We start from the raw sequence: 22,795 nt of genomic DNA, 5'->3' as shown, positions 1-22,795 counted from the left end.
CTCTTGGTGAGGTTCCCGATTGCTTGTAGCCAATAGGTTACCCGGGACGGGGGAGGTGGCGCTCCGGCAGCGGGAGGAGGGGGAAGAACAAAGATGTCGGCCTGCGGTTTTAAAGGGTCGCCTGACTTGAGGCAGAGACACGGTGGCTATACAGTTCATGGGGATCACCACACTACCTGCCTCACAAACTGCCCACCTATGCCCATTTCCCCTCCCATTCTTGTACCTCAGAAATTATCCTCTTGTTTTAATTGTAACTAATCGGTGATGTATTGTCGTTTGCCCACCGATTGTCAACGAGTTGGGCGGTACAGAGAGTGACGTTTCGTCAAGTGAAGTACCTTTTTTTGTGTGTGGCCGGTGATTTGTTAATGCTTAAATCTGCTCATCGCCAGTACTTTCGCTTCCTCTCGGTCTTATAGTGCTGGTGCTTAAAAAAAAGTGGCGTATGTCAGAATGCAGTATATTCCAGAATCTGTTCAGAATTCATCTGGTGGCTCTTGAGAAATACATACAAACACGAGTCCGCTCCATTGAATGAAAATCTAATAACTAAAATGCGACAGGATGTAGGTGAGTGTGAATGCATTGCTTTCTAATTTAGAAATAATCTGTCTACATGATATGAAGTGTTACGTGCGTAGCACTTAGATACACACCCATTTGTAGCTAGTTCGTGGCTTCTTCGGAAAATGTATGGGATCTTAGAATCATAGCACAGGTCCTTTAAACCAGTAATAGTATTTTGAGACGCGCTCTAATTCCGCATTTAGGTGGTGGTTTTGCCGTGGCTTGTGAGGGAAAATGTTGTGGGTTGCATCTCACCACGGACACGTGAAGGAAAATCGAGTGGATTATCGAGAGTGTGCTGCACCAAAGGACTTACTGTCATATCTTTTCTCTCAACTGAATATGCTTTACTGTTTAAAGAAGACCAGGATGTCTAGCAGATGTACTTACCGTTTTATACTGCTGAAGCAGATTTTCTGGTCATTATTAACTTGGGTTGATAATCTCATGATGAAACACTGACCATTTTTCTCTTCCAGAGATTCTGCCTGACGAACTGAAATTTCCCTAGTTTTCTCTTTTCAGTTCAGATTTCTAACCTGCAGTTTTTTGCTTTTCAGTCTGGCCATTGTGTTGATTGTGGTTTGCTGAGCGCAAGTTGTAGTATGTCTGTCTTTATAAATCAGAATCAGATTTAATATCACCGACATGTGTCGTGAAATTTGTTAACTTTGCGGCAGCAGTACATTACAATACATGATAGAGAGAAAAAAACTAATTACAGTATGTATGTATATACACACACACACACACACACACACATATATACTGTATATTTATGTATATGTGTATGTGTGCATATATGTGTGTGTATTAAATAGTTAAATTAAGATTAGTACAAAATCAGAAATTTAAAAATAAAATAGTGAGGTAGTATTAATGGCTTCGTTCAGAAATCGGATGGCAGGAGAAGTTATTCCTGAATCGTTGAGTGTGTACTTTCACGCTCAGTACCTCCTTCCTGATGGTAATAATGAGAAAAGGACATGTCCTGGGTGGTGGGTGTCCCTGATGATGGGTGGGAAGATGCCAGCTAGTTATGGTTTCGGTTGATATTTATATCCTGAACAAGTGTCTCAGTCCGAACCGTTGACTGTTTATTCATTTCCATAAATGCTGCCTGACCTGCTGAGCTCCTCCAGCATTTTATGTGTGAACTGAAAGGCCCTACAGACAACTGTGAGAATGTCTGAGAGGATGGTCAAGGTCTCCGTAGCATCCATCGGGGACATTTATTTGCAGGGCCCTTAGTATTATCAAGGATCCCACCCATCCATCCAGCATCCTCTTTGACTTTTTACCATCAGGACTCTGATAAAGAACAGTCAAAATGGGAAAGTTTCTTCCCTCAGCCCATTAGGCTTCTGACTCTCCCTGCCACATCACATTCAAAATGTCACCAAAGTGTTCCGTATCTTACAATATATAATTTATGCTCTTTACTTTGTTTATTTATGCATAATTCATCTGTAGGTTTTATTTTTACTTTCCTAATTTATTGTGTATTATATATCTCATGTATATTACTGTGCTTTACAATATGGTTCAGGAAAACTTTGCCTTGTTTTGTGGTTTCCATGTACATAGTTAAATAACAATAAACTTGACTTGATCTTTGGATTTCCAGCACCTGCAGGCTTTCTCGTATATATTCTCATGCTGCTTATATCTATTCAGTTACTACAAAGGGTGAGAATATTAACCCTTTTAATTTTGCATGATCAGCAATTAAAACTTTTGTCATTTCTGGCACTGAAGCTCTAAGTATGTTTGTAGATCAGAATGCTTTCATCATAAGGTGAGAAGAATAGAAGACAACAGTAGAGTATTGGGAAGTCTACTTAAGTCATACCTAAATGCTGTTTCAAGAAGAAAGAGAGAAGACATTATGACAATATGAGAAAGAATGGCAAAGACTAGAGTGGGTACAATGGAAATTTGCCACAATTGAGATTTAAGAAGTATAACATTTACTTGACAAAAACCAAAACCACTGGACGACGTGCTTCAAAATAGCTGAGTCCCAAGTTGAAAAAAGTATTTTTGATAGTTTATTACAAAACCAGCAAAGATGAATGATGTTGTATAGTGATAAATCTGCCTGGGGAAGCAGTGAAAGCAGGTACTCTCACAACACTTTAGAACTACCTGAACAATCACTTGAATTGGCGTGACGTAGAAAGTTACAGGCCACATGCAGGTGCATTGGACTAGTATAGATAATTATATTGGTCAGCATAGACATGGTTGGCCAAGGGCATGTTCTGTACTCAATGACTTTATGACCCTACTTACTTACTTGGGCCCTTAGCTCCCAGTCGAGCACAGGCCATCGATGAGCTCGCGTCTCTGTCATCCTCTGAAGTTCATGGCATGGTTGGAGTACATCAGTGCTTCTACAATCCATTGCATCCACTGTACAGGGGATTGGCCTACACAGCTTCACCAGAGCAGCACACACAAAATGCCCGAAACATTGACTGTACTTTCTTCCACAGATGCTACCTGGCCTGCTGAGTTCCTCCAGCATTTCGTGTGCGTTGCTTGGATTTCCAGCATCTGCACATTTTCTCTTGTTTGACGGCTTCTCGAAGGTTCAAAGGTACAGTTCAATGTTAGAGAAATGTATACAATATACATCCCGAAATGTTTTTTTCGCAACCATCTACGAAAACAGAGGAGTTCCGCAATGAATGAATGACAGTTAAATATTAGAACCCCAAAATTCCCCCACCTAGCTCCCCCCTCCCACGCATAAGTGGCAACGAGCAACAAAATCCCCTCCTCCCCCCCCACCGGCAAAAAAAAGCATTGGCACCTGCCACCGAACACTCCAGCGTGAGCAAAGCAACAGCAAAGACACAGACTCGCAGTTACCCCAAAGACTACATTGTTCACCTGGCATTTGACCTGCCACAGGTTTTCTCTCTCTCCCTAATAAGGGAGAGGGAGATGCCTCCATTTTCCCAGTGAGCGGGGAGACATAACAAACAACTGGCTGGTTTACAATGTTAAAAGTCCATTATGTCGCTTTTTTTGAGCTCTGTGCCTGGAGATCGCAAAGATTCCAGGTCTCCAGGCACACAGCAGATTTTCTGATGCCCCCGACGACACATGGGTCTCCTGTCGTGACACCAACCCTTGATTCACCCGTCTCCAGAGCCCCGAGATCCTAGGCTTTCAAATCTGAGCCGGCATCATGGGCTGAGCCTTTGGCGTGCAGAACAATAATGGCCGGTTGTGGAACCCCCGAGAGTGGGTCCCATTCCTGCAAAGAACCGAAGTCAGCGTGTAACTCCAGGTCAGGGTCTTCAAAAGAACCCTTAAAGGGAAAAATAGAAATATTAAAGATGGAAATAGAGCTGTTTCTGAAGATGCAAGCAAAGAAGTTGCTGTTCGGCACCATTAACCTCCTTAGCTCTGCTTCTCCAGAGTCTTGTTGACCAGCCTTATCCATTTCCACCTCTCACAACAGGAACATAGAGTTAGACTTTAAAAGGATTTATGACTCAAGTGTAGGACTTTCCTTTTGTATGGCTGACTCGAAGCTTGTATGTGTGGTTTTAAGGTAAGTAAACCAGTTTAATGGTGTTGGGGAAAGAAAATGTACAATACTATGCAGAAGCCCCCCCCCACCCCCCCGCCACTTTTACAAACTTGCTCTCCGCTCTACATTGACAACTACAGTACTGTACAATCCCCTGACTTAAAAAGGGACTTAAGTTTTGTTGCATAATTTGGTCAGATTTGTTACAGTCACCTTCTCATGGAAGGTCAAACATGGGATCAAAAATTAGATTGGTAGCTTCTGTCCATGTTTTGCCCCAAAAGTTGTTGCACTGTCTGCCTTTACGAGAACACGTACGTATACAAACAAAAGTTTCTAGAAGACCATATGGAGGGCCAAGAGATTCCTTCAACTTTTATGAATGAGGAGTTCAGTTAGGGCTGTCATTGATGCAGATGATTTCTGTGTTTCTGGCTTCATTGCACTGAAGATTTGGAGGAACACTGTTGGCCAGCACTCCTAACCATTAGGTTCAAGAGTTCAGTGATAGCATGTGTCACAGTATTTAGCTGGGTGTAGACAGCAAAACTTTATCCAAGAGCAAAGCAAAGCAATTGCTGCCACTGTGCGACCCCACAGAGTTGTTGTACATGCATGACATGCCCACAGCTCCAATGATGTTCCAAAGAATCAAATTCTCTGTTCCGATCCTTTATTAGCAATTAGCAAACATACAGTTAAGCATTACTGAGCATTATCTCAGCGATCAGCAAAGATATGACCTCCGTGGTCCCAAGCTTCAAACTGCCACAAAATATGCAAGAAAACGTAACTTCTCCCATCCGTTTTTACCACGCCCCCACTAATGTGACCAATTACCATAATAGACATAGTAAACACACGTCACAGAATACAGGGCCCCTACAACAGGCATTTCTGCACTTGATATGAATCCTAATGGGCTAAACAGGGCCATGGTACTTTGAGAAGACCAAAGCAGAATAGCAGTGTGGAGTTCTCCTATGATGTATTCCAGCTCACTTTCTCTAGGTTTATAAATGGTATTGGTTTATTACTGTCACATGTATCAAGATAAAGCTTGTCTTGCATCATGTTTACCTGATTTTCCATATACAGCAGGGAGACAGGTCCTTTACCCCACTGAGCCATTTTGAACCCAACATTGTGCTGTGCTGTAGGTTTTCTATGCTGTAACCCCTTCTGACACCAATTCTACCCTAGCCTATTTCATTCTCTTCATGTTATCACCAACCACTCCCCTTTTCCCTAAACACTAGAAGAATCTACAGTCACCATTTAAGTCTACTAATCCACACCTCTCCTGGGAGGTGGTAGGAAACCAATGCAGCCAGAGTGGAAACATGCAAACTCTGCACACTACACTGACGGTCAGAATTGACTTGGATTGCTGCAGGTCTGAAACAACAACTTTAACAGCTGCTCTGCTGTGCTGCCCTTTTGCTGAACTCTTTTTTTTCAAGGTGTGGATTAAAGCAACATCTAGAAGGTACAGCATTGCAACAAGATCCAAACTACCAAATTCCACCAATCCAGCATTGCTGCTCAACTTGATGTCACACATTGCAGACAATGTGACTCAATGCTATACTTCCTAGGCGTTGCCTTATACTACCCCTTCATTATACATAATCACCTTTGGGAAAAAAAGTCCAGCAAAGTCTGCTCTACGTGACATCAAGCTGAAGATGTGTAGCAAACGCCATTTGCAAAAATATTTTGCCATTATTGGCAAATCTGACACCAGCATATCTTTGACTTTTTGAAGGGAATTTGCCCATGATTAATGCTGTTGGCATATGCAAATTTCAAGGTGTACTTATGCGTCCTTGCTCAGTTCGGTGGTGGTAATGTAGAATGAAGATCAAGCCTGATGATCGTTAAAATAGTAAGGATGTTGAAGGTATTCAGAAACTAGTAAATAGATTAGTAAACTCTGATCCGCTTAGGTCTACTAAAATTAAGAAGTAACATGACTGTTGGTATGATATATGAGGCCACTGGAGAGACCTCGCATAGATTATTGTGAGTAGTTTTGGGCCCCTTAACTAAGAAAAGATGTGCTGACGTTGGAGAGGATCCAGAGGAGGTTCACGAGAATCATTCTGGGAATGAAAGGCTTGTTATGTGAGGAGCATTTGATGGCTCTAGGCTTTTGTTCACTGGAATTTAGAAGAATGACAGAGATATCTCATTGAAAGCTTTCGAATGTTGAAAGGACTAGATAGAGTGGATGTGGAGAGGATGTTTCCTATAGGATCAGAGGGCACATCCTCAGAATAGAGGGCTGTCCATTTAGAACGGAGATGAAAAGGAATTTATTTAGCCAAAGGCTGGTGAATCTATCAAATTTGTTGCCACAGGTGGCTATGGAGGCCAAGTCATTGGGTGTATTTAAGGTGGATGTTGATTGGCTGTTTATTAGTCAGGATGTGAAAATTTATGGGGAGAAGGCAGAAGAATGGGGTTCAGAGGGAAAATAGATCAGCAATGATGAAATAGCAGTGGGAATGCTATGGGACAATTGGCTTAATTCTGCTCCTAGATCATACAACTGTACAACAAATTACAGCACGGAAACAGGCCATTTCAGCCCTTCTAGTCCGTGCTGAACACTTACTTTCACCTAGTCCCACTGCCCCGCACTCAGCCCATAACCCTCCATTCCTTTCCTGTCCATATACCTATCCAATTTTACTTTAAATGACAATACCAAACCTGCCTCTACCACTTCTACTGGAAGCTCGTTCCACACAGCTACCACTCTCTGAGTAAAGAAATTCCCCCTCATGTTACCCCTAAATTTTTGCCCCCTAACTCTCAACTTATGTCCTCTTGTTTGAATCTCCCCTACTCTGAATGGAAAAAGCCTATCTACGTCAACTCTATCTATCCCCCTCATAATTTTAAATAACTTCTATCAAGCCCCCCTCAACCTTCTACATTCCAAAGAATAAAGACCTAATTTGTTCAACCTTTCCCTGTAACTTAGGTGCTCTGTACTTTATTTTGTTGACATCTTTCCTATAATTCGGTGACCAGAACTGTACACAATACTCCAAATTCGGCCTTAACAATGCCTTGTACAATTTCAACATTACATGCCAACTTCTATACTCTTTGCTCTGATTTATAAAGGCCAGGATACCAAAAGCTTTCTTCATCACCCTATCCACATGAGATTCCACCTTCAGGGAACTATGCACCATTATTCCTAGATCACTCTGTTTTACTACATTCTTCAATGCCCTACCATTTACCATGTATGTGTTATTTGGATTATTCCTACCAAAATGTAGCATCTCACACTTATCAGCATTAAACTCCATCTGCCATCGTTCAGCCCACTCTTCTAACTGGCCTAAATCTCTCTGCAAGCTTTGAAAACCTACTTCATTATCCACAACGCCACCTACCTTAGTATCATCTGCATACTTACTAATCCAATTTACCATCCCATCATCCAGATCATTAATATATATGACATACAACATTGGACCCAGTACAGATCCCTGAGGCACACCACTAGTCACCGGCCTCCAACCAGACAAACAGTTATCCACCACTACTCTCTGGCATCTCCCATCCAGCCACTGTTGAATCCATTTTACTACTTCAATATTAATACCTAACTAATCGTCCGTGTGGAACCTTGTCAAAGGCCTTACTGAAGTCCATATAGACAACATCCACTGCTTTACCCTCGTCAACTTTCCTAGTAACCTCTTCAAAAAATTCAATAAGATTTGTCAAGCATGACTTTCCACGCACAAATCCATGTTGACTGTTCCTAATCAGACCCTGTCTATCCAGATAATTATATATACCATCTCTAAGAATACTTTCCATTAATTTACCCACCACTGACGTCAAACTTACAGGCCTATAATTGTTAAGTTTACTCTTAGAACCCTTTTTAAACAATGGAACAACATGAGCAATATGCCAATCCTCCGTTTCTAATGACATTTGAAATATTTCTATCAGAGCCCCTGCTATTTCTACGCTAACTTCCCTCAAGGTCCTAGGGAATATCCTGTAAGGACCTGGAGATTTATCCACTTTTATATTCCTTAAAAGCGCCAGTACGTCCTCCTCTTTAAACGTCATAGTTTCCATAACTTCCCTACTTGTTTCCCTTACCTTACACAATTCAATATCCTTCTCCTTAGTGAATACTGAAGAAAAGAAATTGTTCCAAATCTCCCCATCTCTTTTGGCTCCACACATAGCTGTCCACTCTGATTCGCTAAGGGACCAATTTTATCCCTCACTATCCTTTTGCTATTAATATAACTGTAGAAACCCTTTGGATTTATTTTCATCTTACTTGCCAAAGCAACCTCGTATCTTCTTTTAGCTTTTCTAATTTTTTTCTTAACATTCTTTTTACATTCTTTATATTTCTCGAGCACCTCATTTACTCCATGCTGCCTATAGTTATTGTAGATATCTCTCTTTTTCTGAAACAAGTTTCCAATATCCCTTGAAAACCATGGCTCTCTCAAACTTTTAACCTTTCCTTTCAACCTAACAGGAACATAAAGATTCTGTACCCTCAAAATTTCACCTTTAAATGACCTCCATTTCTCTATTACATCCTTCCCATAAAACAAATTGTCCCAATCCACTCCTTCATTTCGCATGTACTCAAAGTTGGCCTTTTGCCAATCAAAAATCTCAACCCTGGGTCCAGTCCTATCCTTCTCCATAATTATATTGAAACTAATGGCATTACGATCACTGGACCCAGTGTGCCCCCCAACATATACCTCCGTCACCTGATCTATCTCATTCCCTAACAGTAGATCCAACTCTGCCCCTTCTCCAGTTGGTACCTCTATGTATTGCTGCAAAAAACTATCCTGCACATATTTTACAAACTCCAAGCCATCCATCCCTTTTACAGTTTGGGCTTCCCAGTCTATGTGTGGAAAATTAAAATCTCCCACAATCACAACCCTGTGCTTACTACAAATATCTGCTATCTCCTTGCAATTTTACTCCTCCAATTCTCACTCCCCATTAGGTGGTCTATAATACACCCCTATAAGTGTTACTACACCTTTCCCATTCCTCAATTCCACCCAAATAGCATCCCTGGACGAGCCCTCTAATCTATCCTGCCAGAGCACCACTGTAATATTTTCTCTGACAAGCAATGCCACACCTCCCTCTCTTGTCCCTCCAATTCTATCACACCTGAAGCAACGACATCCAGGAAGGTTTAGTTGCCAATCACATCCCTCCTGCAACCATATTTCACTAATAGCTACAACATCATATTTCCAAGTATCAATCCATGCTCTAAGCTCATCCACCTTTCTTAAAATGCTCCTAGCATGAAAATAAATGCATTTAAGAAATTCTCCACCTCTTCCTCTCTGTTTATCTCTAACGGTGCAAACAACTTTACTATCTTTTTCTTCCTTCCCCCATACATCTGTTCCTACACCCTGGTTCCCCTCCCCCCTCGTATCTAGTTTAAATCCACTGGAGCCTCTCTAGCAAACCTACTTGCAAGAATATTTGTCCCCTCCAGTTCAGATGTAAACCGTCCCACCGGAACAGGTCCCACCTTCTCTGGAAAACTGCCCAATTATCTATAAATCTGAAGCCCTCCCTCCTGCACCATGTCTTCAGCCATGTGTTGATCTGTGCTATCTTACTATTTCTAAACCCACCTGCACGTGGCACTGGTAGCAATCCTGAGATTGTTATCCTGGAGGTCCTGTCCTTTAACTGGGTGCCTAGCTCCCTAAACTCACCTTTCAGGACCTCCTCACTCTTCCTACCCACGTCGTTGGTCCCTACATGGACCACGACATCCGGCTGCTCACCCTCCCTCTTGAGAATACTGGGAACTCGATCCGAGATATCGCGGACCCTGGCACCAGGGAGGCAACAGACCATGCAGGATTCTTGATCTCTTCCACAGAACCTCCTATCTGTCCCCCTAACTATCGAATCCCCTATCACTACTGCTCTCCTCTTTTACCTCCTTCCCTTCTGAGCTGAGGGTCCAGTCTTGGTGCCAGAGATGCAACCACTGCAACTTGTCCCTGGTAGGTCATCCCCACCAACAGTATCCAAAACGGTATACTTATTGTTGATGGGAATGGCCACAGGGGTGTTCTGCTCTTCCTGTTTATTTCCCTTCCCTCTCTTGACAGTCACCCAACTACCTGTCTCCTGACTGTTAGGGGTGACTATCTCCCTGAAACCCCTGTTTATTTCTGCCTCTGCCTCCCGAATGATCCGAAGTTCATCCAGCTCCAGCTCCAGTTCCCTAACAAGGTTTGTCAGGAGCTGCAGCTGGATGCACCTTTTGCAGGTGTAGTCATCAAGGACAATTGTGCTCGCCCTGACTTCCCACAAACTGCAAACGGAGCACTCAACTGCCCTAACCGCTGCCTCCATTACCTACTCCTAAGCTAATTAGATTAATTAAAGGAGCTTACCCGGCCTTACCTCAGTTGGAGTGAAGCTCGTCCTCAGCCTCTGCTCACTAATTAAATTCTCCCGCTGATCTCAGAGGCCAACGTTCATGCGCTTGCGCAGTCGTGCCCTGTTCAAACCTCCCCCCTGCCTGTTCTCGCCAAAGCCTGATTGAGCCAAAGCTGTCCTACTCTGCCTCAGTCCACTCCGACGATGGCCACTGTATATGGTGGGTTCTTTTTTAAACCTTTGGCGCACTACGTCACATGCCTGCGTAGTCTAGCCTCTTTGCCCTGATCAGTTAAAAAAAGGCTTCTCTCCAAGCTGCCTTTACCTCTTCCCTCTCCGCCTCTTGATTTGATTTAAAATCTTAAGATCTTATGGTCTTATGATAGAATGCAACATTCTGTATGTGTTGCAAGGAATATAAAGGGTGTGTATAAGAAAGTAAGCTCAGAAGCTGTTAATGAGGAACTGAAAATGACTCATTTCCTCCATTTTTAATGTAGAAAAATCCGAATTAATACTCTTCAGCTTTCACATGAATTTGAATTTGAATTGAAAGCCCTTAACTCCAAGTGGAGTCATCAGGACGCCATTGTGACGGTGTTTTTTTTTTAGCAGGCTTTCTTACTTTTACAAGGTCAAGTTGCTAGCTCAACGCTCAACCCAGCATGGATGAAAAGTGTGCAAGGGAGCCAGCTGGGCTTGACCTCAGGAGCCTTCGCTCTGAAGTCTGGCGCCGATGCACTACACCACCAACCAGCTAGCTTTCAAATGATCCATCTTAATTCCATGAAGTATCTTGTCTGTCATTTTAGCTGAATGTGGAACCATGTAACTGTGTTTCCTGTGTGGTTTCTGTTCCATGTAACTGTGAGGAAATGCAAGATACATTTGTACCGTGCTATTCGGAATTCAGGGTTAAATTATTGGGAGAAGGCTAGGGGATCATCTTCTTCAAGCTTTCAACAAAATAAAGATAATTTATATAAAACAGGTTATTTCTCGAGGCACCTTTCACTGGAGGAAATAATCTCTATATTATAGCAAAGAGTTTTAGGAAAGAAAAAAGTACTTCACATGATCAAATGTTATAAATATGAAATTTTTTTCAGAAAAATTACATTTGATATGACTGTGGTTCAGTTACCAATTTAAAATCTGAGATTAACGGACTTCTGTTCATCAATTATGCTCAGCTTTATTTTACATGAGATACAGAAGAGTTGTATGATTGTATTGTTAATTTGTAATAGAGTATTAAATGTACTTTTTCAACTTGGAACTCAGTTAACTGGAAGCATGCCATACATTGTGGTACTCCCTCTCTTGGCCTTCCAGCAACTTTTAGTTGTTTTCAAGTAATCGCTACACCCAGTGATTGCATATTTACAACATATTGAATGAAGAATTTTTTTCCTGTATAATTCCTCACTTGTCGATCTCTTATGATAAGTTCTAGGATATTTGGATAGAGGAGACAGCCTGTTAGCATCTACCCTATCGAGTACTTTAAGACTACAAGTTCTATTACGTTCTAAGAGGTGTGTGAGATGAGTGCTCCAACACTCCTGCTGGGTCAGAGTGAATAGACACAAGTAGTCCAATTGTATTGCAGGGATCGGGGAGGCTTCGGGAGTACACCCCGAGGGGAATATCTGGAGCTGAAGTGCCTGCTGATAATTGAGTTGATTTGAGTCCAACGCCTGCTGATAATTGCTGTTGCCAAACTGTATCGGCCTCTGTCGTTCCTTTGGATTCATCAGCTGTGTGGAGAGGGGGAGCCTGCTGCATGGGTAGCAGTTTGCTCTCCATATCGTACTGTCCTGATTTGTATATCTAGGCAGCTACAATGCAGCACCCAAGGTCGGCCCCGACTAATGGAGGAAGCCTTAAGTCCAGTCAACGTGAAAGGACTGGAGATTAGCATTCCAGTTGGATTGGGGATAGATATTTCAGTTCAGGCGGTGTCAGGGAGTGTTTGGAGTCTGATCATTAAAGAGGACAATTGTGGACTGTTTTTTGTGGAGGTGGATTACTGGATTTTGATTGGGAGCCATTGATTGGGGCAGAGAGATTAGTACAGTGTGTGCAGTGGGTGTGAAAGAATAATATATTAAAAATAAATCAAAATGTAAAAGGCTGTTTTTAAGCAGTTTTGATTGTACATTTGTTTGAATGTGTTTCTCCTTCTGTCTGCTGCAAACAAACCCTCTTCTTTCCCCACAATTCCACCCCCCCCCCCCGTTACTAGGATCAGTTGGTATGGTGAGGTGGGGGGGAGGCAGAAAACAGGCTTACATTAGCATGTAGTAGCAGGTTGATCAGCCTCTTGAGCCTTTTGCTCATTTCAGTTAGTTTGAAAGAAGGAATAGCTGTCATAACCTTTTCAGGATGTCCCAAAGTGATACACAGCCTTTGAAGTATCCGGGTATCAGTGAAACACACAAAATGCTGGAGGAATCCTGCCGAAGGGTCTCGGCCTGAAACGTTGACGGTGCTTTCTTCCATTGATGCTGCCTGGCCGGCTGAGTTCCTCCAGCATTTTGTGTGTGCTTCTCGGATTGCCAGCATCTGCAGATTTTCTCTTGTTTGTGACAGATATCATTGACGTTACTTTTCACTCCAGAATTAACTAGTTTTCACATGCCTGGCGTGAAAACAAAATAGTGACGGTTTAATCATTTATATTTAATCCTTTCAGTTGATCATAATCTATTTTTGAATGTTTTCTAACTTACTGATTTTTGTTTTAATTCCTGTTCGGTATCTTTAGAAGAAAATACACCTGGACACCAAGACGCATGTTTAATTTCCTGTTAATAAGGAAGTGTTCCACTGGAGACAGAAGTGAAATGGAGGACATCTTAAAATAGCAAACGTTTTTGCATTGTAGTGTCAGTAGAACTATGGATTACAATGAACAGAAGGGGAAATAAGATTACTCTTTTAATATGAAGGCAAATTGTCTTTCACCTTTGGCAAAATAAAGCAGTAGAAGTCTGATAAATTGGCTTAGGAAATGAGAATAAGTTCTATACGTCTCAACAATGAATTATTTCAGGAATCGAATCTTACTCCCTGAAGAAATATTTTTAGGATTGAATTCAGTCCTTTGTACTCTCTGCTAAAAGAGAAATAAATAAAACTGCCTCTTTAGTGCCACACTAAAGCTTTATCAGAAAACAGGAAGAGACTATTCGGCTCTTCAGGTCTATGCTGGTTCCTATAGAAGCAATCCCATTGACACTCCTTATTTCCCTTTATCTTTGCAAATTGTTCACTCACACGAGCCCACCAACTCACCTTAGGTTAATATCAAAAAGTAGCAATGCTGTGGGTAATTTAAAAATACCTAGTTATTTTACCAGTTTTGTAACTGTGAACAAAATTACCAGAGGACGGAGTTGGTAGATGTAAATGACTTTATTTGGGACGCACACATGCTGACATCCTTTGTGTTTGTGTGATTATATCTATATAAAATAATCTGGATAATTTCTATGGTTACAATGCCCTCATAATGCTTCTTTTGAGTTACACATAATTTTCAAACTCCTGGATCTTCCCACCAACACACCCAAAATGAGTGTTAATTATTTATTGTAGTCACACTCATGCAAAGGGATGTTGATTGCTTTCATGCATATGCAGACATCTCAGTCAGTTGAATGTCTCCTGGTCTACAATTTACTGTTCTGGGCTGCCTTTTAAATTCAGTCTACAATCCCTATTCAGATCTGAAGTTTGATTATTGTTGAGGTTAATATTTGTTAGCTACCCTAACTCCAGAATATGGCCTTACACCAGCATGTCTTTGGAATGTTGAAGGAAATAGGGAAAACAGGGAATATAGAACAGTACAGCACAGGAAGAGGCCCTTCAGCCCATGATGTGATGCTGAACTAACCTTTTCAGTATGTCTTGAATACTTTCTTGAGATGAACTGATCCAGAGTAAATGGACATTAATTTAAAATTGCAGCCGTTTGTTCTGTCCGAGGATGAATGCACTGAACCAAGGGTCAGGAAGCTGTATTGGGTGTTCAGCCAGAATGGAGGAAAGGAAGGGTACACAACAATATCTTAATTCAACACTGGAAAAGTTATTTCTGTTATGAACTTCATATGTTTTAAACTGGGTAATATAAATAAGTAATAGAGTCACAGAGCACAACAGGATAGAAACATGTCCTTTGGCCCATGTAGTCTAGCTTGGTCTTCTACCTAGCTACATCAACTTGCACCTAGACTGTAGCCCTCCATAGTTTAAAAAAAGTTTGTGTTATATTACTCTTCAGCCTACAACACCTGTGCCAACCATCAAGCAATCGCCAACACCAATCACATTTTTTCCTCGCTCATTCCCATAAATTGCTCTCAGGCTCTGTTAGTACCTATCATTCATCTGCCGCCACCACCAACCTTTCAGCTGTGATTTTACCCTGCACTAGGGACAATTTACAATGGTAGCTAATCAAACTGTAAACTGGCACATGCCTGGCATTTGGTGGTGGGGGGAGGGTCTAGTGGAAGAACCAAACCAAAAACGAGAACAATTGCCGCTAGCTTGCGACCGCTGTGAATTTGTTATACTTGCGTGACCCATCCCCCAGCTCCAATGGTTGTTATTTGATCCTTCATCAGCAATTAGCAAATGTACAGTCTTGAAACGATTAAACTTAAGCATGCTCACATAAGCTAAGCGTTATCTCAGTGGTCAGCAAAAGATACGACGTCCACTGATCTCAAGCTACAAACTGCCACGAAATAAGCAAGAGTACGTAAGTTATTCCCTTTGCCTTTACCACCCCACCCCTAACTCATGAGACTAGTTACCATAATAAATACGCAACACAGAATACAAAGGAGATAGAGAGCAGATATATGGCTCCAACAAGAGGGAACCAGGGAACCCAGGGAGAACTCAAATAATTGGAACCCAAAGTCAGTTCACCATATTTCTAGAGCTGTGGCACAGCAGTATTAAGTGTCACATGATTGGAAATTTGTACAGACTGTTTGATGGTATAAATTGCTCCCAGTGAATCATAAGTGAATGCTTTTAATGCAAGGAATAGATAGCCCTGGCAGTTTTCCATTCCTTTTTTGGTTTATATTGTCCTAGTTATTTTAATCTACAATCTGCTGGTGCTATATATTGTCAGATCTTTTCTTCTTGTAAAGGTAATTGTTTTTAAAGCTAAAGGATAACAAGGTCTGGGGCAGCTATTTAAGGAGCTGTTGAGATGATCTGAAATGGATATTACTCTGAGGCTGGCTCTCAGAATGAGTGGAGGGGAAGCAACAATCCTTAGACTTGGGAGGAGAAAGTGATGGCCACTCTTCACAAAACTCAACCGTCAAATATCAGAGAAACAGAGTTCCAATTTTTGACTTAATATCCTGCCAATGCTTCATATTGTAGGGTAATGTAATTGGTGGAAATGTACAGAATTCACAACTACTGACATTGGGCTTGAGTTCACTTTAAGAGGTGGGTCTGACATAATGAGGAAATTATATAAAGGACTTTTAGCGCACTTTGAGTTCAGTTTTTTGGTGTTCAGTAAATGAGTTGCCGCGGCTCTTCTGAAACATAAAACACCACCGCTGTTTATTTGAAAACCTACAATATCACATGTTTTTTTTTAAAAAAAAAAAGCAACCTGAGTTAAATTCCGCATGACAGGGCGAAATGGAAGCGTAGAAGTTTGCAAGGCGCTATTACTGCTCAGGGCATTGGAGTTCAGAGTTAATTCAGACACCGCTTGTAAGGAGTTTGTATGTCATCTCCATAAACATGTGGGTTTCCTCTGGGTGCTCCACTTTCCTTCTGCAGTCCAAAGATGTACCAGTTAGTGGGTTAATTGATTATTGTAAATTGTCCTGTGATTATGCTAGGGTTAAATAGGGGAGTTGCTGGGCTGGAAGGGCCTGTTCCAGGCTGTATCTCTAAATGAGGAACTGAAAATAGTTGGAGTGAACATTTAGCAGAAATCTGCATTTTTCCTTAACTTACTTTTTGTTTTGAAGAATGCTGCCCTGAACAGGATGCCCAGGCATACCAAAATGGTGCCTTCAAAGCGGGTTGCCACATCAAATGGAAAAATGCAGCTTCATGTTTGAGTGAACAAATCTTTGCTCACTAATGTTCAGTAATACAGTACCTGGTATTTCTGAAACACACAGCATTACATGGTATGTTTCAGGTCACAATGTCATGTGGAAATTGCAAAGGGATATTCAATGAATTCCCGCTTCCCTTATGATACTAACCTTGACTTCCTCCTGTGATCCCTACCATGACAGAAGCCAATTTAGTTAAGTTTCAGATGTTTATCAAGAAATCATTTCAAGTACTGGATATAGTATGGGATAAGGGACCTAAAATGATCTTGCTTTTGATCTGGAAGTGTGTCTTTAACCATACTGTTCCTGTACTTCCTGTAAGGAGTTTGTACATTCTCTTCGTCACCTTGTGGGTTTCTTCCAGTTGCTCCGGTTTCCTCCCACAGTCCAAAGATGGACCGGTTAGTAGGTTAATTGATTGTTGTAAATTGCCCCATGATTAGGCTAGGGTTAAATTGAGGGATGCCAGATGGCACAGCTCAAAGAGCCTATTCAGTGCTGTAACTCAACAAACAAACAAACAAATAAATAAATAAATAACACTGTTATCTACCTGATAATGTAGAAAGTTACCCAGGTACCACAAAAAGCAGAACTAACCAATCCAGGTGATTATCATCTAATCACAGCCCAAGTGAAGGAAGTCCACCATCAACAGCATTAGCAATTGCCTTTTGCCAAATGGTGCTCAGTTTCTGATTTGCCAGGATCTCTCAGCTCCAAATGTCATCACAGCCTTGACACAAACATCTTTGTCCTAGATTATTAAAAGGACTGTCCAAGGCATCATGTGATCTAGTGTGGCATCTAGGCAGTCTGGCAAAGTTGTAATCAGTGGGCTTCTAAGGGAAAGTAGTGGCTGGAGTCGTAACTCTGTAATCTCGTTGGACATCAGTCCTCCCTGTCCCAGGACGTCACAGTGAGAATTCTTCAGGCCCCTGTTCTGGGCACAGCCATCTTCAGCAATGAGCTTTCATCCTGCATGCTTAACTTAACTCCAGTTACAATTCCTCAGCAAATGAAGCAGTCCATGGCTGTGTACAGCAAGTGCAAGCGCATTCGTGTGCATGCAGATGTTACAGGTCTTACTTTCTCCACTAAGAATGTCCATCTGGTATGGGAGTAGCCAAGCATTGGTCTGCAAGTCCCTCCAAAGGATTGTGAAAACAGCTGAAAGGATCAAAGGGGTCTCCCTATCATCCATCAGAGACATTTATCAGGAGCGCTGTGTACGCAGGGCCCTTAGTATTATTAAGCATCTCACCCATCCATCCAGCATCCTCCTTGACTTCCTACCATCAGGCAGGAGACTCAGACGCATAAAAACAAAAACAGTCAGGGTGGGAAACAGTTCCTTCCCTCAAGCCATTAGGCTTCTGAACTCCGTGCTGCATTGCATTTGAAGTGTCACGGGTTAATCTGTTATATACCTTACAATATTTAATTACTACACTTTGCATTGTTTATTTATGTGTAATTTATCGGTAGATTTGATCCCTACTTTCATAAGTTATTTTGTGTTATATGTGTGTTATGTGTACTACTGTACTTTACACCCTGGTCCAGAGAAAGGACGTCTCGTTTAGCGGTATATATCTACAATAAACTTCACTTGACTTGAAAATTGCCAGGTAGTGCTCATCTTCAAGAAGAGAAATAAAACTATTTTAATGTCAAAATTTCATTGTAAATAAAGCAATAAATATTAACACCCATTTATTTTACTTCTGTGACACAAGTGTTCTAGGATTTTGTAATAAGGTGGTGATGAATATAGTGGAAATTTGAAATAATTCTGGATGACGGCAAACTTGAGCTGGTCAGTGGCTCAGGAGAATTTACTGTGTTACCAAGAAGTTTAAAAAAGGAATGAAATTATGTTTTACAAATTGATGTGAAAAATTCAAAAAGATCCAGGTGCTTCACATTTAACTACTTTCTATCAAAATTATTTGTAAGTTACTGTGAATGAAAATATGTTTTCAGATAGTTCTGGCAAACAGAAGATTCACTAACTGATCACCAAATCTGTTTTTGATGGTATTTGCAGGAGAATGGAGATGGAAATTAGCCAGGACATAAGATGAGCTATGCAAAATACCACTGTAGAATCTTTTTGGTACACCTGAAGAGACAGGCAGAGATGGAAGCTCTGAGAATGTACCTCTTCGTTAAGATCAGGGGTTCCCAACCTTTTGTATACCATGGACCCCTGACATTAACTGAGGAGTCCGTGGACCCCAGGTTGGGAACCTCTGCTCTGGATCTTCTGGATTTTGCATGTTCAGAGAGGTTGCTCCTTGAGTCCTTGAGTACATGGACTTTGTATCTACCTTTCATGTGGATACTTGTGATTTTTCGCTGGTGTGTTTGCAACTGTGCAGGAGAGAGCAAGAGAGACAGAGGTTCAAAATATTCCCTAAAGAAAGCATGATGAAATATATCAGTCAAGATGAAAATATTTGTATATTAATTCTACTCCATTCTCCCACCTCCCCACCATTTTCATGGGCCCATTTTCCTTATACAGCACAGAAATAAACCATTAAACAATTTCCTATCCCTTCAAGGAACAACTATCATGTGGACAGGATCCTTGATAGTATGTTTTACTTTTCATCCTTTACTCATTAATCCAACCCTGAAACTGTTACCAAAAAAGCACAGTCATCAGATAGCTCAATATATTGTCAATAACTCAATATGTTGTCCAACACAAATTCTAAAGTGACTGCAGAGTCACATAAAATATGCACATAAAATATTTTGAAAGCCACATCTGAGGGAGTTGTGGAACACTTAGATAGATAGATACTTTATTCATCCCCAAGGGGAAATTCAACATTTTTCCAGTGTCCCATACACTTATTGTAGCAAAACTAATTACATACAGTATTTAACTCAGTATAAATATGATATGCATCTAAAATCACCCAAAAAGCATTAATAAATAGCTTTTGAAAAGTTCTTAAATAGTTTACTAAAGTGCATTGAGTGGTAACTTAAGCTCAGTCCTAACCCCGGCACTTTAACATGTCTTGCTCCTGGTGGTTGAATTGTAGAACCGAATGGCGTTGGGGAGTAATGATCTCTTCATCCTGTCTGAGGAGCATTGCATTGACAGCAACCTGCCGCTGAAGCTGCTTCTCTGTCTCTGGATGGTGCTGTGCAGAGGATGTTCAGAGTTTTCCATGATTGACCGTAGCCTCCTCAGCGCCTTCCTCTCTTCCTCTCTCCAGTACCCACGACAGAACCCGCCTTCCTTACCAGCTTATTAAGACGTGAGGCGTCCCTCTTCTTAATGCTGCCTCCCCAGCATGCCACCACAAAGAAGAGGGCGCTCTCCACAACTGACCGATAGAACATCTTCAGCATCTCACTACAAACATTGAATGACGCCAGCCTTCTGAGGAAGTACAGTCGACTCTGCTTTCCTGCACAGGGCATCTGTGTTGGCAGTCCAGTCTAGCTTCTCGTCTAACTGCACTCCCAAATACTTGTATGTCTTAACCTGCTCCACACATTCTCCATTAATGATCACTGGCTCCATATGAGGCCTAGGTCTCCTAAAGTCCACCACCATCTCCTTGGTCTTGGTGATATTGAGACGCAGGTAGTTTGAGTTGCACCATATCACAAAGTCCTGTATCAGTTTCCTATACTCTTCCTCCTTGACATGAATAGTTTCAAAGTTGACTTTAATTTCAAATGCAAAAGTACATGAATGCGCAGGTGCAATGAAAAGTTTACTTGCAGCAGCAGCACAATCACATAGTGTCAGATAAGCAGCATTTTATTAGGCCATAAGACATAGAAGCAGAATTAGGCCATTTGGCCTATTGAACCTCCTCCACCATTCCATCATGGCCAATTTATTAATGCCCATTCTCTTGCCAACTCCCTGTAACTTTTGACACCCTGACTAATCAAGAGCCTATCAAACTCAGCTTTCAATATACTCAATGACTTGACTTTTATAGCCATCTATGGCAATGCATTCTACAGATTCACTACCCTCTGGCTAAAGAAATTTCTCCTAATCTCTGTCCTACATGGATGTTCCTCTATTCTGAGGCTGTGCCCACTGGTCCTGTACTTTCTCCACTATAGGAAACATACTCTCCAAATCCACTCTATTTATGCCTTTCAATATTCAATAGGTTTCAATGAGATTCCCCTCATTCTTCTAAACTCCAGTAATTACAGGCCCAGAGCCATCAAAAATGCTTCTCATATGATAATCCTTTCAATTCCAGAATCATTCTTATGAACCTCCTCTGGACCTTCTCATATGCCAGTATATCTTTTCATAGATAAAGGGACCTAAAACTGCTCACAATACTCCAAGTGTGGTATGACCAATTCCTTATAAAGCCTTGGCATTATATCCCTGTTTTTATATTCTAGTCATCTTAAAATGAATGCTACATTGCATTTGCCTTTCTCACCATGAAATCAACCTGCAAAATAACCTTTAGGGAAACCTGCACAAGGACACCCAAGTCCCTTTGCACCTTGATTTTTGAATTTTTTTTCCCATTTAGAAAATAGACTGTGCTTTTTTTCCTTCTACCAAAGTGCTTGACTATACACTTCCTTACACTATATTCCATCTGCCATTACTTTCCCCGTTCTCCCAATCTGTCTAAGTCCCTCTGCAGACTCCCTGCTTCCTCAACACTACCTGCCCCTCTATCTATCTTTGTATCATCTGCAAACTTGGTGACAAAGCTGTCAATTCCATTATCCAAATCACTGCCACACAATGTGAAAAGAAGTGATGCCAATATCTGACCCCTACAGAACACCAAAATAGGCTCCCTTTATTCTGACGCTTTGCTTCCTGCAGTCAGCCAATCTTCTATCTATTCTAGTTTCTTTCCTGTAATAGCATTGGCTCTTGTTAATCAGTCTCATGTGTGGTAAACACGAGGAAATCTGCAGATGCTGGAAGTTCAAGCAACACATACAAAATGCTGTTGGAATGCAGCAGGACAGGCAGCATCTATAGGGAGAAGTGCTGTCGATGTTTCTCCCTATAGATGCTGCCTGGCCTGTTGTGTTCCACCAGCATTTTGAGTGTGTTGCTCATGTGTGGTATCTTGTCAAAGGCCTTATGAAAATCCACTGGCTCTCCTTTGTCTATCTTGCCTGTTATTTCCTCAAAGAATTCCAATAGCTTTGTCAGGCAGGATTTCCACTGTTGGTTTTTAAAATTTATGCTAACAAGTTCTTTGGAACTCCGTACTTCTTATTTGCATTGAAACTATTTGCAAAGCAATTTAATTCTTTGATAGAGAATCACACATCTCCATGTTTCCCTACAGCACTAATTAAATATAGATTTTTTGTAGAATATCAAATATTAGCTGTTTAATATGCACAGTCAATTGCATTGTATTGTTACTTTTACCCTAAGAAAAGATATTTCTTATCTAAAGAAAGATTTTTATTTATTTAGAGAAACAGAGCCGAATAGGCCCTTCTGGCCCTTCAAGCTGTGCCACCCAATTTAACCCCAGCCTAATCATGGGATGATTTAGGATGACCGATTAACTGGTTCATCTTTGGAGTGTGGGAGAAAACTGGAGCACCAGGAAAGAACCCTTGCATTCACGGGAACAGACTCCTTACAGAAGACATCTGTATTGAATGCCAATGTCTTGAGCTTTAATAGTGTTGCACTAACTGCTACGTTACAGGAAAAGTTTTAATTGGGGAAGGGCAAATTATGAGGCTATAAGACTAGAACTTGTGGATGTGAATTGGGATGATGTTTTTGCAGGGAAATGTACTATGGACATGTGGTCGATGTTTAGGGATCTCTTGCAGGATGTTAAGGATAAATTTGTCCCGGTGAGGAAGATAAAGAATGGTAGAGTGAAGGAACCATGGGTGACAAGGGAGGTGGAGAATCTAGTCAAGTGGAAGAAGGCAGCATACATGAGGTTTAGGAAGCAAGGATCAAATGAGTCTATTGAGGAATATAGGATCGCAAGAAAGGAGCTTAAGAAAGGGCTGAGGAGAGCAAGAAGGGGGCATGAGAAGGCCTTGGCGAGTAGGGTAAAGGAAAATCTCAAGGCAGTTATTCTTCAATTATGTGAAG

The 22,795-nt window shown here is 41.3% G+C and overlaps 1 protein-coding gene across 4 annotated transcripts in view; it reads left to right on the top strand.

Annotated features, from left to right (window-relative positions):
• Nucleotides 1–55: 55 nt before the first annotated feature.
• si:ch211-15d5.11 (nuclear receptor coactivator 7) overlaps nt 56–22,795 on the top strand; it is a 104,303-nt gene continuing 81,563 nt past the window's right edge. For 3 of the 4 annotated variants that reach the window (XM_059949277.1, XM_059949275.1, XM_059949274.1), the window contains exons 1-2: nt 56–573; nt 3,069–3,172. The gene's annotated coding sequence lies outside the window, so the exon portion shown is untranslated. The remainder of the gene's footprint in view (nt 574–3,068; nt 3,173–22,795) is intronic. The other variant, XM_059949276.1, reaches the window with a different exon arrangement.

Source organism: Hypanus sabinus, chromosome 24, assembly GCF_030144855.1.
Source record: "Hypanus sabinus isolate sHypSab1 chromosome 24, sHypSab1.hap1, whole genome shotgun sequence".
Lineage (NCBI taxonomy): Eukaryota > Metazoa > Chordata > Chondrichthyes > Myliobatiformes > Dasyatidae > Hypanus > Hypanus sabinus.
Note: the sequence above shows the minus strand (reverse complement) of the source record. Positions and strands in the feature narration are given on the sequence as shown.